This window comes from Gorilla gorilla, chromosome 21 (assembly GCF_029281585.2).
Source record: "Gorilla gorilla gorilla isolate KB3781 chromosome 21, NHGRI_mGorGor1-v2.1_pri, whole genome shotgun sequence".
NCBI classification, from domain to species: domain Eukaryota; kingdom Metazoa; phylum Chordata; class Mammalia; order Primates; family Hominidae; genus Gorilla; species Gorilla gorilla.
The window spans coordinates 53,142,091-53,163,885 of record NC_073245.2 but is presented as its reverse complement, the minus strand read 5'-3'; positions in this window follow the sequence as shown (position 1 = coordinate 53,163,885).

Here is a 21,795-nt window from a genome sequence, read left to right as displayed (position 1 = left end):
TAAGCATCATACTTTGTGTGTGTGTGTGTGTGTCTGTGTCTGTGTGTGTGTGTTTTGAGAAAGAGCCTCGCTCTGCCACCCAGGCTGGAGTGCAGTGGTGTGATCTCGGCTCACTGCAACCTCTGCCTCCTGGGTTCAAGCCTCCGAGTAGCTGCGACTACAGGCTTGCACCATCACGCCTGGCTAATTTTTGTGTTTTTAGTAGAGATGGGATTTTGCCACGTTGGCCAGGCTGGTTTTGAACTCCTGGCCTCAAGTGATCCACCCGCCTTGGCCTCCCAAAGTGCTGGGATTACAGGTGTGAGCCACTGGGCCCGCATGAGCAGCATATTTTTAAAAGCTCCCCTGATGATTCTAGTGGACCGAGAACCACCAGTCTATGTAATTATTTGTCTGTTTAGTGTCTGTCTGTCCCAAAGGTTTAGAAGTTACACAAGGGGAGGGACTGTAAATATTTGTTGAATGAAAAATGAATGCATGGGAGTGAGGATATTTCTTTGCAATACTGATTTTATTTCCTTTGGATATACACCCCTAAGTGGGATTGCTGGATCGTATGGTAGCTCTATTTTTAATGTTTTGAGGACCCTCCATACTGTCTTCCATTATGGCTGTACCAATATTCACAGTAGTTAAGATATGAAAACAATCTAAATGTCTGTCAATAGATAAATGGATAAAGAAAATGTGAATAATAAATGTGAACTATTATTCAAACTTATAAAAGAAGAAAATCTTGTCATTCCCAACAACATGAATGAACCTGGAAGGCATTATGCTAGGTGAAATGTCAGACACAGAAAGACAAACACTGTAAGATTTCGCTAACATGTGGAATCTAAAATAGCCGAACACATAGAAGGAGAGAGTAGAATGGTGGCTGCCAGGGGCTGGGGGTAGATGTTGGTTAAGGGGTACCAAGTCTCAGTTATGCCAGATGAACAAGTTCTGGAGAGTTAATGTAGAGCCGGGCGACTATAGTGACCAATGCTATATTGCATATTTGAAACTTGCTGGGAGGGTAGATCTTAAGTGTTCTCACCACACACACATACACAGAGGAAAAAAAAGAAAAGAAAATGGTAACCAAGTGAGGTGATGGGTATGGTAATTAGCTTGATTGTGGTAATCATTTCATAATATGTATGTATATCAAACATCCAGTTATATATCTTAAAAGTATGCAATTTTAATTTGTCAATTATACCTAAATAAAGCTGAAAAAAATTAACAAGTGAAGGAGATTATTGCAGGGTGGGCCTTCTGTAGGGTTCTCATGAGGAGGTGACAAACCCACTGGACTGACCTGGACCCTGACTGATGGGAGCTGGCCTTCCTGGTAGAGGAAATGGCATGAATGCATTGGACACTGGAGGATGCAAGGGCAGCTCAGAGAAAATCAGTCTGCCCAGGCTGATAAACCTGGGTCAAAGGAACCATGAACAATGTTGGAGAAGGGCCTTGAATGCTGAGTCAAGGAGTTTAGGCCTCTTCCATTGGTTACCATTTCCGGGGATCATTGCTTCTGTTTTCTTACCTCTCCCATCTTGAAGATCAGCTTCAGGGTGGAGAAGTCCTGGGGACAACTTCTCCTATTGATGTCACTCAGTTCCCCATTCAAGCCAGGGACAGAGAAGAAGCCCAACTCCAGCTGGACTCCTGAGAACATATGGGCCTTAGAAATCATAATAAGAGGAAGCCATCTTCTTCATTAATTGATTAATGTAATTAAAGAAAGATAAGTATGTCGATGCCAACCACATTAGAGTTAATTTGTACGGGCAATTAGCCGCGCTCCCTCCTTCATGCTAACTGCCTCAGACATGCTTGTGCACAGCCACCCTGGGGGTCATTAGTGGGTTCTTGGTGGCCCCTGTGAACCTTTTTCTGGGCACCCTAGTGCCTAAAAAGAGCGTGTGAGCCCCCAGATGTGGATGAGATACAAGCTTTGTGGCCTTGGGAGAAGTCTCCTAACCTCTCGGATTCTCAGTTTTCTTGTCTGTGCAATGCGGATGATTATGGTGATCTCATAAAGGATTTGTGAGCACTCAATGAGGACATGTATATGCCAGAGCCTTGTAGGGACCAGTGCATCTCCCTCCTTCCAAGGCTGTCTCCCTTTTCAGCCCTGGTGACCAGCCCTTGGCACACACTGCTCTGGGTCCTTGCCCTGAGATGGTCCCGTAAGACCTCTGGGGACTTCGTGGGTCTGGCTGTCACCCTACTTTGCCCCTAGCCTGATGCTGTCTCCATTCTCACGTACTCTCCTGGGGCTTCTCTGAGAGCTCCTGCATCTCTATCTTTCTCTTCCACAACCCCCACTCCTCCTGGGCCAACATACTCTTGCCAGGGAAGCCCTAGATTTCTCTTTGCACCACATCTCTCCTTGGTCATCCAGATCCCAGGATCCAGCTCCCTGTGGAATGTCCCACCGGGATGTGGCAGCTCTAAAGCTGATGGCTTCATTTCTCCTGTCCCAACACCTCAAATCAAATCCCTTTCTAGGACTCCCAGAGCTTGTCATCCTCCCTGCCCTGTGAATCCAGCAGGTCCCAACACAGCCACCTGGGGGCTCCCTCTCTGCTCACTGCTTCTTGCCCTGACCCCACCCCAGTGAAGGACTCCCTTTTTGTTCCTCCCTCTTGTTTCCGTCCTCCGTGTCTTGGCTCACGGTTTTCCCTGCATGAGTTCCCTCTCCCCGCCTCGCCCCCTTTATTTTTGAGATGAAGTTTTGTTCTGTTGCCCGGGCTGGAGTGTAGTGGTGCTGTCTTGGCTCACTGCAAACTCCGCCTCCCAGGTTCAAGTAATTCTCCCACCTCAGCTTCCCGAGTAGCTGGCACTACAGGCAAGCGCCACCACGCCTGGCTAATTTTTATTTTTTGTATTTTTTAGTAGAGACAGAGTTTTATCATGTTGGCCAGGCTGGTCTCAAACTCCTGACCTCAATCAATCTGCCCACCTCGGCTTCCCAAAGTGTTGGGATTACAGACGTGAGCCACTGTGCCTGGCCCCTTCTTCCTTTTCTTGAATCATGATCTCTCTTTTCAGTCACAGGCTCAGATTCACAACCACATTCTGTACATTTTCAATGGGACATCAAATTTCACATCTCAAAAACTCTGTTCTTGACCTCTCTGCCACGTGCTAAGGCACCCTAACCGTGTCCTCTTTTGAACATTCCCGTCAGGAAACTGCCCCTCCATCCAACAGTTGACTCAAGCCAGAAGCCTGGAGGTTATCCCTGACATTTCTCCCCCTCTCACCTCCATATCCAGTTAATCAACAAGTCCTATTAATTTTTTTATAGCATTATGGAGGTACAGTTGACATACAATAAAATACACGTATTTGAAATGCACAACTGGAAAAGTTTTCACATGCATATGCCCCTGGGAGAGCATCACCACACTGAAGATAATAAATAAACATATCCATCCCTTACCAATGTTTCCTTATGATCCTTTGATATTCTCCCTCCTGCCCCCCCCACCTCTCCCGTGTATTTCATCCTTAGTGAACCACCACTCTGCTTTCTGTCACTACAGATTAGTTTGCTTTTTCTAGAGTTTTATATAAATGAAATTATACAGTATGCATTTTTGGCCTGACTTTTAAACTCATTATAATTACTTTGAGACTCATCCATATTTTTGCATGTGTCAGTAGTTCATTCCTTTTAATTGCTGGGTAGTATTCCACTGTATGCGTATACCGCTTCTTGTTGATTCTTTCGCCTGTTGATGGCATTTATATTTTTTCCAGCTTTTGGCTATTACAACTAATGTTGCTGTGGAAATATCTGTACAAGTCTATATGGGGGACAGAATACTTCATTTTATCTCATTGTGATCTTAATTTGCATTTCCCTAAGGAGTGATGACATTGAACCTTGTTTTCATGTGGTTATTTGCCATCCCAATATCTTCTTTGGGGAAGTGTCTATTCACAATTTTTGCCTATTTTAAAAAATATTGGGCTGTTTTGCTTATTATTGAGTTTTGATAGTTTTGTATATTTGGAATATAAATTATTTATCATATATGTCATTTACAAACACTGTTTCCCATCCTATGGCTTTTCTTTTCATTCTCTTAACAGTGTCTTCTTTGAAAGAATAATAGTTTTTAATTTTAATGAGGTCCAATTTATCACTTGTTTTTCCTATTTGATGTCATATACAAGAAATCTTTGCCTCACTCAAACTTACAAGGATTTTCTCCTATATTTCTTCTGAAGAGTTATAGTTTTAGGCTTTACATTAGGTCTATGCTCTTTTATTTTTGGTTAACAGCTTCATTGAGATAAAATTTATGTACCATACATTTATGTACTATACAGTTCACCCATTTAAAGCATACCATTTAGTGGTTTTTGGTATATTCATGCAGTTGTACAATCATCACTCTCTAATTCTAGAGCATTCTCATTGCCCCCGATGAAATGCCATCACGAGCAATAGATACTGGGGACCACTCGAATAGAGAGGGAGGTGTGGCCTGAAAAACTACCTATTGGTTCTCTACCTCTCACTTTCTGGGTGATGGGATCATCCATATCCCAAACCTCAGCATCATGCAATATACCCATGTAACAAACCTGAACATGTACCAAATTTGAATCCAAAATAAAAGCTGAAAAAACTGTATATACAGATATATTTTATTAAAGTAATTTGGCTAGAACTGGGAGGATGGAAACTGATGTTTATTAAAGCTTTACTATGAGATAATAAAAAAATACAAAGAAACTCCTTCCCATTAGCAAGCACTTCCCATTCCCCTCTTCTTCCAACCCCTGGAAGACATTAATCTACTTTGTATCTCTATGGATTTAACCATTCTTGATATTTCATAGAAATGGAGTCATACAACATGTCATCCTTTGTGACTGGCTTCTTTCACTTAGCATGATGTTTTAAAGTTTCACCCATGTGGTAGCATGTGTCAATACTTCATTATTTTTTACTGCTGAATATTAAATTCAAGAATATTGTATGGATAAATCACATTTTGTTTATCCATTCATCAATTGGTTGGCATTTTGGTTGTTTCAATTTTTTTTGGCTATTAGGAATAATTGCTGCTACAAACATTTGCATATAAGTTTTGTGAGAACTTTTTTTTTCCTTTTGTGTATATACCAAGGAATAGAATTGCTGGGTCACATGGTAACTCAATGTTTAACTTTTTGAGGAACTGCCAAACTGCTTTCCAAAGCAGCTTCACCAGTAATGTATGAGAGTTCCAATTTCTGCACATCCTGACCAACACTTGTTATTGTTCATCTTTTCGATGATAGCTATCCTGATGAGTGTGAAATGGTATCTTGTTGTGGTTTTGATTTACATTTCCCTAATGACTAATGATGTTGAGCATCCTTTCATGGGCTTCTTGGGTATTTGTATATCTTCTTTGAAGAATATCTATTCAAATCTTTTGCCTATTTTTAAATTGGGTTGTTTGTCTTTCTATTATTGAGTTGTAAGAATTATTGATATATTCTGGACACTAGAACCTTATGAGATGCATGATTTGCAAATATTTTCTTTCATTCTGTAGAGAAGTCTTTTTGCTTTCACTCTAATTCTTCTCATTTTCTTGATAGTGTTTTTTGAAGTAGAAATTTAAACATTATCAATGAAGTCAACTTTATGCTCAACTTTGAGTTATTTATTTATTTATATATTTGGGGAATGGAATCTTGCTCTGTCACCCAGTCTGGAGAGCAGTGGTGTGATCTTGGCTCACTGCAACCTCCACCTCCAGGGTTCAAGTGATTCTCGTGTCTCAGCCTCTCGAGTAGTTGGGATTATAGGCGTGTGCCATCATGCCTGGCAAAATTTTGTATTTTTTTTTTTTTAGTAGAGATGGGATTTCATCATGTTGGTCAGGCTGGCGTTGAACTCCTGACCTCAGGTGATCCGCCTACCTCGGCCTCCCAAAGTGCTGGGATTACAGGTGTGGGCCACCAAGCCTGGGCTTGAATTAATTTTTAATTATGGTACAAACTATGGATTGATTTTTCTCTCTTTTCTGCCTTCTTTCTCCATCTAATTGACTTGGCACGTTTTTCAAAAGTCAACTGACATGTGTATGTAGGCCTATTTTTGGAAAAAGTCCTGTTACCTTTACCTTCAAAGTACCTTTCAGATTTGTCCCCTTTTCTCTCTCTCTCTTTTATAGAGACAGTGTCTTGCTATGTTGGCCAGGTTGGTCTTGAAATCCTGGCCTCAATAAATCCTCCCATCTTGGCCTCCCAAAATGTTGGGATTACAGGTGTGAGCCCCACACCCTGCCTTTGTCCCCTTTTCTCTATCTCTACAGTACCCTGCCAATCCTGGGCCAACACCTGCCACTTTGGTGGCTGCAGCAGCCTCCTCCCTGGATCCCTTTCCCCACTCTTGTCCTACCCCTAATCCATTGTTCACTCAACAGTGGAAGGAATTTTTATCAGGTGCTGGTATGCTCAACACCCTTCATTAGCTTCCCACTGCCCTTAGATAAAATGCAAACTTTATGTCATGCTATATGTCTGCATGGTCCTTTACTCAACTTCCTTTCTGATCTCATCATCTGCTACCACATTCTCCCTTGCTCCCTGGCCCCCTTGCTCCCTGTCCTTTTTTGAATTTTTGGAATGCATCCTGCTCCTTCTCACCTCAGGGCCTTTGCACATGCTATTCCCTCTGCCTGTGAAGCTCTTCTCCCCACTTTTGCATTCTTGTGTATCTATGAGTTACTCATATTTCTGTTTCAATATTTCTTTTTCAGGGAAACTGACTCATCTCTTATCCTCCATCTAAATTCAGTCTTTCTCTATTGCCTACCTTCCTGTCTCATTATCTCTAATCATGCTCCACATTGTTAAGCTACTGCTGTGTAACAACAACAGCAAAAATAGCACAGCATCTCAGTGACATTCAATAGTAAGTATTTATTTCATTCATGGGTTGGTGGCTCAGCTCTCATCCACTTCTTGTTCATCTCCTGGGATCAGCAGGCTAGGCAGGGTATGTTCTCACGGCTATGGCTAAAGTGTAAGAGGGTAAGCCTCCTTGTACAAGCTCATGTAAGATTCTTGCTTATGTCATGACTACTCACATCTCATTGGCCAAAACAATGCCCAAATTTGCCAAAGTCCATGGATGGGAGGGATTGCAATGTTATATTGAAAAAGCTTGATACATAGAGGGGTGGAGAATTGGAGCCAGTCATTCAACCTACCCCATATCCTTTGCACAGTCACATTAAATAATGAATAACATATTTCTTATTTGATTATTTAATTGTTTATCTCCCTGCTCCATGAGAGCAGGGCATTGCCTACCCTGTTTATTTCTTTATGCCTCAGTGCCTAGCACTGTACCTGGAATATATTAGATTATCAATATTGAAGTAATTGGTTGGATAAATAAAGGAATGAATGAGGCTGGTCATGGTAGTGCATGCCTGTAATCCCAGCATTTTGGGAGGCCAAGATGGGTGGATTGCTTTAGCTCAGGGGTTCGAGACCAGCTGGGCAAAATGGTGAAACCCCACCTCTACAAAAAACACAATATTAGCCAGACCTGGTGGTGCATGCCTGTAGTCCTAGCTACTCAGGAGGCTGAGGTGGGAGGGTCATTTGAACCCAGGACATTGAGGCTGAAGTGATTCTTAAGCATGCCATTGCACTCCAGCGTGGGTAATAAAGTGGGACTCTATCTCAAAAAAAAAAAAAAAAAAAAAAGAATGTTTCCTTCTTTCACCCTCCCTCTTTTCTATCTCTGTAAAATGAGAATCATCATCTTCCAATCATTGGGATGTTGGAAAGATTCTGTTTAAATGAGGCTTTATCATCTGGAAGACCCATAGGATTTGGTAGTTCAAAGTCTAGCACAAGCTGAGGGTCATATCCTGACCCAAGGGTCACGTAAGGGGCCAGCATACTCTCAAGCCCACTCACCAGGGAGCAGCACATCCTGTGGTCCTTCTGTAGGTCAGTGGATTGCATCCAGACTCCTGGAATCAATGCCCCCAGTCTGAGATTTCCCAGGTCCCCCTGCAAAACTGACAGCTTGATCCCCATGAAAAGTATCTGCTTATGAGGCCAACTATCATGTCTCACTGGGCCCCCCCACCCCCACTCCCTCTGTACAGGCTACAGACATGCTGTGTGGCAGCATGAAGGATGTCCTTCTCAGTATCATCTGGCTCTGAGTAGAGGGCATATTTATAGGATAGGAAATGTCACACCTATGTTTCCAGTATTTCCTCTATTAAAAGGTACAACCTGCCAGGCTGTGCAAGAAGATTTCTCTGCAGTGGGAACAAGAATTGAGGTGGGGGCCAAACTGGGCATGAGGTTTAGAGGCCAAAGTCCTTCTTCAAAGCCCTGGCTCACCTGGGAATAGCCCCTCCTTCCTGCTGGGTAAGGTCAAGGACCTCTCTGACTCAGTCTGTCTACCCATGACCCCTTCATCTGGGCTTGAGGCTCTCATCATCTCTGGTCTTTGCATTATTGCTTATTTTTCCTATCCTGTGGCTTAGGATAATTACCAAATAATTATCAAACAAAATAATTATCAAAGCCAGTCTTTATTGAGAAAACAGTGGGAGCCAGGTGCTGTGCTAGGCCCTTTCATAAGCATAATTCAGTTCTCCCTGCAATCTCAGGAGGTAGACAGCATCAGTATGCTCAGATGAGGAAACTGAGGCTCAGAGAGGTTAAGTACTTGTTTGAGGTTATGCTGCTCTTGGTTCCTTCCTATGAAGACTCACACATGTTTGGAGCCCAGAACTCCCACCCACTCTAGGTGCCTTTTCCCTCTGTATCCTTGCTCTCCTGGGATTACTGCCCATTATCTTTGGGACTCGGGACAAGATGGTCTTGGGGCTCGGTTCTCCAGAATCCTAGGGCTCCTCTAGCTGCTGGGAAGAGGAGGCAGCCCACCTCCAGGGACTGTTTGCAGCAGCGAGCTTGAACTTACTTTATTCATATGTCACAAAGGCAAAGATCCCAGCAGGCTGACAGACTGAGTGTGGGATCTGGATCTCTCAGAAACATACAGCCACCTCTGTTACTATAAAAGCAATGTTTTTAGAGGATTTCAGAAAAAAATTCATAAAGTGAAAGAAAAAAAGCTATGTGACAAAAAACCATCTGAGAGGCAGCCGTTACCATCTGCTGCCTGTGCAGCTGCTTCTAGGTTGCAGACCACTCCCCCACTTCCTCTGATCTGCCTGGGAAGGGTTTCAAGCCCAAGACTTGTGTATTGGTGTGGACTCAACATATCTGAGTAGGAAGCTCAAGGTACTCATGCAAAGTGCTTTGAGAGCCCCTATCTTGAGCCAAACCCACCTTTCAGCCATCTTTCCCAGCTACGCTACTGCATACTCTTGACTTTAACATTGTCACTCCTTAGTTTCTCCATCTGTAAAATGCAGTAATATTTGTGTGTATCATTGGCCCAACAAGTGCAGACACAGGGAATCAGCTCTTGCTTTTGAGTATAAAGGCAAACTCCCACCTGCCTTCAGGTCTTTGGATGACGTGGGTCCTCATTCATTCCCCTAATGATAAGCCGTAGAAAAAGGGGAGATGTATTTTTATAGTCACCATTTGGCGACTTCCTGATATAGGAAGAGGAGGCCACAGAGAATGAAGATGGTAACAACTTTTCTGGCTGGATCTCCCCTGTCTGGAGGGGGGCTCTTGATGGTTAGCCCAGTTGCAGAGGTGCATACAGTAGGTGAGTTCAAGCAGGCTGAGGATACGCTTCCCCAACAGGGAATTTTCAAGAGACTCAGAACCCAGGCCTAGCTTGTCAACCTGGTGGGGTCTTAGCCTCTGTGACATATAATTCAAATGAGCAGAAACTCCCTTCTGATGGCCTGTGTTCCTTTCTCAGGGTCTGAGGGGCAGGTAGCATGACTGCCTCTATGGCATAGATATGAGAGTTGACCATGGCATGAGTATGTCTACTGAGTGCAGAGTGGAACAGGATCTGACCTCATTCTTAGAGAATCTGAAGCAGAAGTCTTCTAACCTCACAGGAAGGATGGAAGAGTGAGTAGCATGATGCCTGGAAAACTCTCAGCACAAAGATTGGGTCAGAGGATGTGCTTAATGCAGAAGAGCAGTTATTATTATTGCCAATAGCATAGGTTATTATTACTTCTATCATCAACATCAGGAACGACATAGTGAGGAAGAGGTGGCTAGCTGACCTCCAAAAGTTCATGCTTCCCCTTTAATAGAATAGGGTTCGTGCTGGCAGCTACCCAGACAGGACCTATACCTCTCAGACTCCCTTTCATATCGTAGGGATCACATGACTAGTTTTCATTGGTGAACTATGAGCAGAAAGACTTTGGGCTGATTTTAGGCTGAGGAGATTAAGAAGTGAATCTACCTTCTCCACCCTTTCTTCTTCCACCTCCTGTCTAGAAGCAGAGTACTCTGAAGCCATGAGAGTCTGCACTGAGGAGCCGTATGCCTGGATGGCTGGGCCAAGTGGGGCATTTCCCCAGAGTTATTAAAAAGGGGGCTTGGCGAGGAAGCTGAAAAGAAAGGCCAAAGGTTAACTCTAACAAGCTTAGCAAGACCATAGCCAGGATGATGAGTCCAGAGGAGACTTGGTTGCAGTGAGAAGTGGAGTGCATGTGGTTAGGGTGAATAGTTAAGAATGGAGGCTGAGGTTGAAGACGCATGGAAAGGGAGTGATACCCTCAACGCACCTAAGGTTCACCCTCTCTGCCTAGTGGGGAAGCCTCTTCAAGTTGGATTCAGTTTGGAAGTGAATCTTCCAACCAAAACACTGGGGCACCAAGTCCCTTCCCATGACACTCAGCAGGGAGACACGTGGAACAGATCAAAAGGAAGGAAGAAGAGAGACCCCATTTTTGAGTGAATGAAACTGGAGGCAGGTCCTGTTCAGTGTCTGATGGAAGAGATTATTCTTGACCCTTTTGATATTAAGAGTAGATATAACTGGAGCCACAGAGATAAAACTCTGCCAAGAGTGAGTGTGATGAGTAGCTGAGTCTGAGAATTTTCTGCAATTGGATTTAATGGAGTTACAAGCCCTGATGCAAGGCAGAGACTATTCCCATGCAAGAGGTGGGATGGGATATTTACTAAACAACACCAGATCCTGAACATCCTTAATGGCAAACAAGAGTCAGAGAAGTCCTGAACCAGTGGAGACATTCCTTAACCTCTATTTCTTGGGAAGTCACCAGTTCCTTAGAAAGGAGCAACTGGGCTACTAAACTGGAAACACTTTGCATTTATTAAAACTGTGGGATTTACAGTTTAACTGGTTAGCAGACTGCATGGAGATCTCATTCAAGATGAGTCTCAACATTCCAGATCCCATTATTGTCCATGTAAAGTTCTGATTTTTTTTTTTTTTTTGGAGACAGAGTCTTGCTCTGTCACCCAGGCTGGAGTACAGTGGTGCAATCTTGGCTCACTGCAACCTCTGCCTCCTGGGCTCAAGTGATTCTCGTGCCCCACCCTCCCGAGTAGCTGGGACTACAGGTGTGTGCCACCACGCTTGGTTAATTTTTGTATTTTTAGTAGAGACAGGGTTTCGCCATGTTGGCTAGGCTGGTCTCAAACTCCTGACTGCAGGTGATCCTCGGCCTCCCAAAGTGTTGGGGTTACAGGCGTGAGCCACCACACCTAGCCAAAAGTTCTGAATTAGAGAAGTCCTGTAGGCATTTCTATAGATCAACACTTCACAAAAGTTTTCTTGCCCATAGAACAATAGCTCCATGGGATGTTAATAGGCATTCCAAGGGAATAAATTCTTGGTTAGAAAGTGAGAAGTATGCTGGCTAAATACATTTAACAGCTTTGGTTTCCTTGCAGAACTACTGTTACAGACAGAATGTTTATGTCCCCCCAAAATTCATATGTGGAGATCCTAATCCTCAATGCAATGGTGTTAGGAAGTTGGGCCTCTGGGAGGTGATTAGGTCATGAGTGTGGAGCCTACATGAATGGAATTAGTGTTGAATGAATGAGACTTCAGAGAGCTCTTTTTCCCTTTCCACTATGTGAGGATACAACAAGAAGTCAGCAGTCTTCACCCTGGAAGAGTCTTCACCAGAACCACGCTGGCACCATGGAAGATCCTGGACTTCCAGCCTGCAGAATTGTGAGAAAAAATTTCTGCTGTACATAAGCCACCCAGTCTATGAAACTTTGTTACGGTAGCTCAAACTAAGATAGTTGCTCAGAGCCTTCAATAAGTTGATGTGCATTGAGGTCTCCACTTGTGGGTCCAGGGGACCTTTTTTTCCTGAACCATGCTGTGAGAGTCTGTTCTGTTTCTCATTCTTTGGGGAGGTGGGCACATCGTACACATACATTGTGCAGACCCTTGCTGGCAGATGCTGGTGCCCAGTGGGGACAGACCAAATCAGCAGCCCTCTTTTGCAAATAGGTCAGAGGTAAGTTCATTCTTGTCCAGGTGCCACGCCAGTTATGAAGGCCTGTCTAGGGTGCTGTGGGAGTGCGGAGGAGAGGGATTAACTCTCTTTGGTGAGGTCAGGGAAGGCCACGCTCTGGGGGTCATGATTGTTCTGGGTCTTTAAGGATGAGTGAGATTGTATAAAGCAAGTGGGGGGGGGGGCAAGGTGCGGTGGGTCACACCTGTAATCCCAGCACTTTAGGAGGCCAAGGGGAGGTGGATCACGAGGTCAGGAGTTTGAGACCAGCCTGGCCAATATGGTGAAACATTGTCCGTACTAAAAATACAAAAATTAGCTGGGCATGGTGGCACATGCCTATAGTCCCAGCTACTCGGGAGGCTGAGGCAGAAGAATCGCTTGAACCTGGGAGGCAGAGGTTGCAGTGAGCCGAGATCGCGCCACTGTACTCCAGCCTGGGTGACAGAGCGAGACTCCATCTCAAAAAAAAAAAGCAAGTTGGGGTGTGGAGGGACATTTCAGACATGGAAAACAGCAGGTGTAAAAGTCCTGGAGGTGTGAAAAAGCAAGGTGCATTTGGAAGAAGTTGAGAAATTCAGTGTGCTTAGAGGGGAGTGTGCTAGGTGTGGCATGTCAGGAAATGAAGGGGAAGAGGCTCAAGTCAAACTGTGAAGGGCCTTGGGTGTTAGGCCAAGATTTGATTCTTGGGCAGGAGGAACCAAGAGAGGATTAAAAATACAACTCTTACTAATTAATTAGAATTGGTGACATGTGCTTATTCACTACAGACCAAATTAGTAAATAGGGCAAATGATAAAAAACAAGCCTCCCTCTCTATTTGTTCTCAGCCTTGAGAACCCTTTTCCTTCTACAGAATCAAATATTGCAAATAATGTCATCCTTCCAGAGGGATTCTCTGCATATATAAGCATAGATGTATATGTGTATGTATTCTTAAAAAACTCTCACAAATAGCAGCATTCTAATCACACTGTTTAGCACTTTGCTTTTTTTTCACTTAACAATATATCTTGGAGATTGTTTCATATCCATACATAAAAAGCTGCCTCATTCTTTTTTAACAGCCATAAAGATTCCCATTGTATGACTCTATTACAATTTATTTAAGCAGTCCCCTCTTGATGGACATTCAGGCTGTCTCCAATCTTCTGGTATTATAAGCCGTGCTGCACTGAATAGCCTTGTACATCCAACTTTGCATACATATATGCAAGTATGTCTGGTGGAATACATTTTAGAGCAGTAGAATTTATGGGTCAATGGGTATGTGCATCAAAAATTGTGAAAGAGAGTGCCAAATTGCCATCCATGAAAACTGTGCCAATTTACACTCCCACCAACCTTTGAGACTGCTGGTTTTTCTACAGTCTGGCCAGCACAGTGTGTGATCAAACATTTTGATCTTTGTCAATCCGATAGGTAAAAATAAAGGTATTTCATTGTAGTTTTAATTGACATTTACATTTTATTAAGATGAAGGTCGAACGTCTTTTTGTCTATTTAGAGGTTAAGTTTCCTAAGCCTGTTCACATCCTTTGCCCATTTTTTATTGGATTGTTGGCCATTTTTCATATTGAGTTATTAGAACGCTAGTATGGTGGCTGTAACTCCTGCCTGTTGGTAAATTTCCTCCTGCCCATGAACCATTCTATAAGTGTCCCTCCCAGCAGATGCAGCGTGGTATACAAATATCCCTGCTCTGAGGTGAGGAGGCAGCAGTGGCAGCGGCCAGGAAATAGCAGGGGTTAGGAGAATTGGGATTCTGGTTAGCTCTTCCATGCAGACGTGATGAATGGAATGGAGCACTTCTATTCCTTGGCAGAGGAGCAGATCCTCCTTGGAGTTTCTCAGTGGGGTAGGGTCCCCTCCCCCTGCTCCCCACCAGCACTCTTCCTTTTTCCCTGGTTTGATACCACCCTCACTCTTCATGCCCCAGGAGTCCTCTCTACTCAGCTTCCCCTTTCCTAATATTAGCACAGGCGCAGCCCTGCCCCCCGTCACAGGCAGTGATTATATAGCAAATTAACCACAAGCTGTTCGGTCCTAGTCCAGTGGCAGTTGGGAAGATGCTACTCTGAGTAATGACTTGTGTAGTCGATGCTCTCATCTGTAATTTGTGTGTGCAATAAATGCAGAAATAAAAACCCGATCCATATGAAAAAGGGACCAAGTAGATGGAGCCGGGGTGGGGGAAGAAATCATGAATTTTGTGGACTGCATCTTACAGTCTGGCTTCAATTTCCTCTTGAGTAACGCAGTCTTTGCCTACATTTGATCGATGGCTGTGTTTGGCTAAAGCATGACAGCAGACTGACAGAGAGCAGGGCTTGAATCTTGACTTCTCAAAGGATATCTTTGAGAATGAGACAGTTATTCTCTGAGCCTCAGTTTCATCATCTATAAAATAGGGATGATAATATTTATCTCCAGCCACATGTTAAAGAGCCTGGATTCTGAAACAAGGTAAATCCATAGTAAATGAATTTACTTTTCTTTCCTCCCTCCCTCCCTTCCTTCTATCATATATAAGGTAGGTTTTTGTTTGTTTGTTTGTTTTTTGTTTTTTTGAGACAGAATCTTGCTCTGTCGCACAAGCTGGAGTGCAATGGTGCAATCTTGGCTCACTGCAACCTCTGCCTCCTGGGTTCAAGTGATTCTCTTGCCTCAGCCTCCTGAGTAGCTGGGATTACAGGCACCCACCGCCAAGCCCGGCTAATTTTTGTATTTTTAGTAGAGATGGGGCTTCACCCTGTTGGTCAGGCTGGTCTTGAACTCCTGACCACATGATCCACCTGCCTTGGCCTCCCAGAGTGCTGGGATTACAGGTGTGAGCCACCACACCCAGCCAGGTAGAGGTTTTTAAAATTAAACTTTATTTTGAGACAATTGTTGAATCATATGTAGTTGTAAAAAGAAGTAATAGAGACCCTGTGTATCCTTTACCCATATTCCCCCAGTGGTAACATCTTATTAAACTTAATACAATATCACAATTAGGATATTGACATTGATACAATACAAAGCACTTGTTAATATTTCCCCAGCTTTACTTGTGTTTGTGTGTGTGGGTACTTGGTTATATACCATTTTATTACATGTATGGGTTCGTGTATCCACTACTGCAGTCAAGATATTATACATAACAGTTGTATTTCCATGAGGATCTCTCATGTTGCCCTCTAATACCCACACCCACCTCCCTCCTGCTCTCCAGCCCCCACTAATCTGCTCTCCATTTCTAAAATTTTGTCTTTTCAAAAATCCTATATAAATAGAATTGTACAGTTATAACCTTTTGGGATTGGCTTTGTTTACTTAGCATAATTATCTGGAGCTTCATCGAGGTTGTGTTTATTAATAATTAATTCCTTTTTTATTGCTAAGTACTATTGCATGGTACAGATATACCAGAGCTTGTTTAACCATTTATCTATTGATGTACATCCAGGTTGTTTCCAGTTTTTGACTATTACTAATAAAGCTACTACGAACATTCAAGTACAGGTTTTTATACAGTTTTACTTATGTGTGAACATAAAGTTTCATTTTTCTGGGATAAATACCTAAGAGTGTAATTGCTGGGTCATATGGTCATTGTATTTTTTTTTTTTGAGGTGCAGTCTCACTCTGTCGCCCAGACTGGAGTGAAGTGGCACGAGTAGCTGGGACTACAGTGCTCATCACCACACTCAGCTAATTTTATATTTTCAGTAGAGGCGGGCCTTCACCTTGTTGGCCAGGCTGGTCTCGACCTCCTGGCCTCAAGTGATCCACCCACCTCGGTGGATACTGTAACGTGCAAGATTGCTGTAATCCCAGAGTGCTGGGATTACAGGTGTGAGCCACCGTGCCTGGCAGTATGTTTAGTTTTTATAACAGGCTGCTAAACTGTTTTCCAGAGTGGATGTGCCATCTTATCTTCCCATCAGTAATATGTGAGTGATCCAGTTTCTCTGTGTCTTTGCCAGCATTTGGTGTTGCCACTATTTTTTATTTTAGTCATTCTCATAAGTGTGTAGTGATATCTCATTGTGTTTTAAATTTGCATTTTCCAGTGGCTAGTGATATTGAACATTGTTTCATGTGCTTATTTGCCACCCATATGTACTCCATGGCGAAATGTCTCTCTGTGTTTTTTCCCTATTTTTTAATTTGATTGTTTACTTTTTTACTGTTGAGGTTTTTATTTTTTCGAGCAGTCTCTCCCTCTTTTTTTTAAATTACAGCTTTATTGAGATATAATTTACATACCATAAAGTTCATGTATGAACTTTTAAAGTGTATGACTGAGTGGTTTTTAGTATATTCAGCAAGTTGTGCATCTATCATCACTGTCTAATTTCAGAACATTTTGTCACTCCAGAATGAAGCCTCATACTCACTAGTAGTCAAATTCCATCCCTCTCTTTCTGCAGCCCGTGGCAACTGCAAATCTATTGTCTGTCTCTGTGGATTTGCCTGTTCTGGGCATTTCATATAAATGGAATCATACAATACGTGACCTTTCATATCTGCTTTTCTTCACTGAGTTTCATCCATGTTGTAGCATGTTTCAGAACTTCAACCCATTTGATGAATGAATATTCTATTATGTGGCTATACCATATTTCATTGATCTATTCATCAGTGAGTAGACATTTATATTGTTTCCGCTTTTTGGCTATTATGAATAATGCTGCTATGAACATTTATGTTTAAATTTTTGGGTTCTATTTTTTTTTTTTTTGAGACAAAGTGTCGCTCTTGTCCCCAGGCTGGAGTGCAATGGCATGATCTTGGCTCACTCCAACCTCTGCCTCTCAGGTTCAAGCGATTCTCCTGCCTCAGCCTCCTGAGTAGCTGGGATTACAGGTGCCCGCCACCATGCCCGGCTAATTTTTTAAAAAAATATATTTAGTAGAGACAGGGTTTCACCATGTTGGCCAGGCTGGTCTTGAACTCCTGACCTCAGGTGATCCGCCCTCCTCGGCCTCCCAAAGTGCTGGGATTACAGGTGTTAGCCATTGTGCCTGGCCAAATTTTTGTGTTTTCAATTCTTTTGCGTATATACCTAGGAGTGGAATTACTGGGTCTTATGATAACTATATGTTTTGAGGAATTGCCAAAATATTTTCTAGAGTGGCTGCACCATTTTACATTCCTACCAGCAATGTATGAGGGTTCCAATTTCTCCAGAGCCTTGCTAACATTTGTTGTTTTTCACATGTTCGATTATAGTCATCCTAGTGGTTATGAAGTACTATTTCATTGTAGTTTTGGTTTTCATTTCTTTAATGACTAATGATGCTGAGCATCTTCTCATGTGCTTATTAGCCATTTGCATATATTAGAGAAATGTCTATTCAAATTCGTTGCCTGGTTTTAGATTGGCTTATTTGGCTTTTGGGGGTTCAATTTGTAAGTGTTCTTTATACATTCTAAATACAAGCTCCTTGTCAGATACATGATTTGCAAACATTTTCTCCCATCTTATGGGTTTTTTTTGCTTTAATTATAGTGTCCTTTGATGTGCAAAAGTTTTATTTTATTTTATTTTTTGATACTGAGTCTCACTCTGTCACTGAGACTGGAGTACAGTGGTACAATCTTGGCTCACTGCAACCTCTGCCTCCAGAGTTCAAGCAATTCTCCTGCCTCAGCCTCCTGAGTAGCTAAAATTACAGGTGCCCACCATCACGACCAGCTAATTTTTGTATTTTTAGTAGATACGGGGTTTCACCATGTTGCCCAGGCTGGTCTTGAACTCCTGACCTCGTGATCTACCCACCTTGGCCTCCCAAAGTGCTGGGATTATAGGCGTGAACCACCATGCCTGGCCAAAAGTTTAAAATTTTGATGAACTCCAATTTATTTTTCTTTTGTTGTTTGGGTTTTTGGTGTTATATTTAAGAAACCATTGCCTAATCCAAGGACACAATTTATTCCTTATGTTTTCTGTAAGACTCTTATGAATTTAGCTTTTACATTTAGGTCTCTAATTGATTTTGAATTAATTTTCACGTGGTGTGAGGTAGGGGCCCAATTTCATTCTTTTGCATGTGGATATCCAGTTATCCCAGCACCATTTTTGGAAAAGGCTATTCTTTTCCCATTGAATTGTCATGGTACCCTTCAGGAAAATGAGTTGACCATAATGTGAGAGTTTATTTCTTAATTTCAAAATCCATTTCATTGGTCTATATTTCTATCCTTATGTTAGATCCATAATGTCCTGATTATTGTAACTGTATAGTAAGTTTTGAAATTGAGATGTGAGTCCTCCAGTTTTGTTCTTCTTTTTCAAGATTGTTTTGCCTATTCTTGCATTTCCATGTTTATTTTTTTAGAATCATCTTGTCAAGTTCTGCAAAAAGACAACGGAGACTTTGATAGAAATTACATTGATTCCAGAGATCAATATGAGGAGTATTGTCATCTTAACAATATTACTTCTTATAATACATGAATGTCAGGTATCTTTCCATTTTTTTTTACATCTTTCCATTTATTTACATCTTTTTTTCAATGATGTTTTGTGGTTTTTGGTGTAACTTCTCTTGTCAAATTTATTCTTAAGTATTTTATTCTTTTTGATGCTATTGTAAAAGAAATTGTTTTCTTAATTTCATTTTTGGATCATACATTTCAAGTGTGTAGAAATACAGTTGATTTTTGTATCCTGATCTTGTAACCTGCAAGATTGCTGAACTCCTTAATTAGTTCTAACAGTTTCGTTCTTTCTTTTCTTTTTCGTTTTCTTTTTTTTTTTTTTTTTTGAGACAAGGTCTCACTCTGTCATCCGGGCCGGAGTGCAAGGGTGTAATCTTGGCTTATTGCCACTTTGGCTCCCAGGCTCAATTGATCCTCCCACCTCAGTCTCCCAATTAGCTGAGACTAGAGGCATGCACCACCACACCTGGCCAATTTTGTTTATTTCTTGTGTGTGTGGGGGCGTCTCACTATGTTGCCAGGCTGGTCTTGAACTCCTGGAATCAGATGATCCTCCCACCTTGGCCTCCCAAAGTGCTGGGATTACAGGCATGAGTCACTGTGGCCAGCCTCTAACAATTTCTTTAGCAGACTCCTTAGAATTTTCTCTCTACATAAAGATCATGTCATTTGTGAATGGAGATAGTTTTACTTCTTCCTTCCCAATCTGGATGTCTTTTTTTTTCTTGTCTAATTGCTTTGGCTAGAACCTGTAGTACAATGTTGAACAGAAGTGGCAAGAGTGGACATTCTTATTTTATTCCTGATCTTAGGAGAAAGCCAGCCAATCTTTCACCATTAAGTATCATTAAATATATTGTTAGCTGTGGATTATTAAAAAAAAAGATGGCCTTTATCAGGTTGAGAAAGTTCGCTTGTATTTCTAATTTGTGGAGTATTTTTTTTTTAAATCATAATAAGGTACTGGATTTGTCAAATGCGTTTTCTGTATCTATTAAGACCATCATGTGATTTTTGTCCTTTATTCTACTAATATGGTGTATTACACTGATTGATTTTTGTATGTTAAGCCAATCTTGCATTTCTGAGATAAATGTCACTTGGTTACATGTTGCTGAATTTGGTTTGCTAGTATTTTGTTGAAAATTTTTGTTTTTTATGGTTGAATTTTGAGAGTCCTTTATATACTTCAGACACTAGTCCTTTTAGGTAGGGTTTTTGATTCCAAGCTAAACTGAGCAAACTCTGGTTAATCTAAACAAAACCAGAATTTTTTGTAGCATGTGAGGTCAATAGGTTTGGTTCTGGGGATAGAGTCCAGTTAATCATGGGTTAATGACCAGTTGGCTCAAGGGTCCACTGACCTTTCTGTTCTTGCATCACCTATTCTAGGCTCAAAGTTCTGACAATAAGCCTGATTGGCTCAGGTGGGGTCATGTGACCAGGACAGGTGGGACATCTTGAATGACAGTCCCGGAAATATTGCACACAAAGAGGACGATTTCCCAAGGCAAGTTTGGTTGCTGCTGTCAAGAGAAATGGGTACTTGGCAGGGCCTGTCCAGTAGAAAAAAATCTCTGATTCTGAGATGCACACCATGAAAGAGTCAGCATCTCATAGTAGTTGAGTTTATGGTCTTTGAAATCACTGAACTGAGTTTGCATCCTGGTAGTGCCATTACTGTTTGAGATACCCTAAGTGAGGAACTAGGTCCCACTGTGCCTCATTTTGCTCAACTATACACTTTATAGAGGCTTCATCATAGGGTTGTTATAAAGGTTGAATGACCTAATAAATGTAAAGAGTTTTGCATAGCATGTGGTGCAAAATGAGGTGCTGAGTAAATGGTAGCTGTGATTAATACTTTTATTTTATTGTATTATTATTATTTTTTGAGAGGGAAATTTGCTCTTGTCCCCCAGGCTGGAGTGCAATGGTGCAATCTTGGCTTACTGCAACCTCCACCTCCTGGGTTCAAGCAGTTCTCCTGTCTCAGCCTCCTGAGTAGCTAGGATTGCAGGCTCCTGCCATCACACCTGGGTAATTTTTGTTTTTTAGTAGAGATGGGGTTTTACCATGTTGCCCAGGTTGGTCTCGAACTCCTGACGTTACGTGATCTGGCCGCCTTGGCCTCCCAAAGTGCTGGGGTTACAGGTGTGAGTCACTGTGCCCAGCCACAGCTGTGATTAATAATTTTAAAATATTTTTACAGTATAGTAAATAACTAGGGGCTGGGGAGAGATGTCCACACTATGTCCTATGTCAGCAGAGGGGATGGTATCAGACAGGGCTTCCTGGATGTGGTGGGCTTTGAAGGTTTGATGGATTTGGAGGAGGTCATAGAGGCTTTTGCTGGAAATAAAGAGTGGTTTTAGCCAAAAATAGGTAGAAAGAATTCCAGGTAGTATCAAGGACTCAGGACCTCTGCCCTCCATTTTCTTTATCATGTGGATCCTATGGGACTGAAATATGGCCCTCCAATTGGGATCACTGACTCTTATAGCCAAAATTATGCTGTGTCCCAAATAGTCCCCCCACTGGAATCTAGCCCTAGCCCTTTTTTTTAAAAAAAATAAAGCTGACCCTAAGCATCATGGAGGGACTAGGAACTTGGCATTCATCTCAGCATAGGGCCAGTGGGAATTTATTTCCCTTTCATATAATATTGAATGCTTTTTAATTATAAAATTAATATTTTTTCACAGAAATTATGGACTATATAGAAAAGTACGAAGAAGAGAATACACATTACCTGCAAATCTGCCACCCAGAGAACATGGCTACTAACATTTGGAAAACATCTCTCCTATCCCATAAACATCTCTGTGTGTGTTTGAAAACAATCACGATCATATTGTACATATGATTTTGTGCTTGTTTTTTTTCACTTAATAATATATCATGATCATTTTCTCGTATCCTAAGT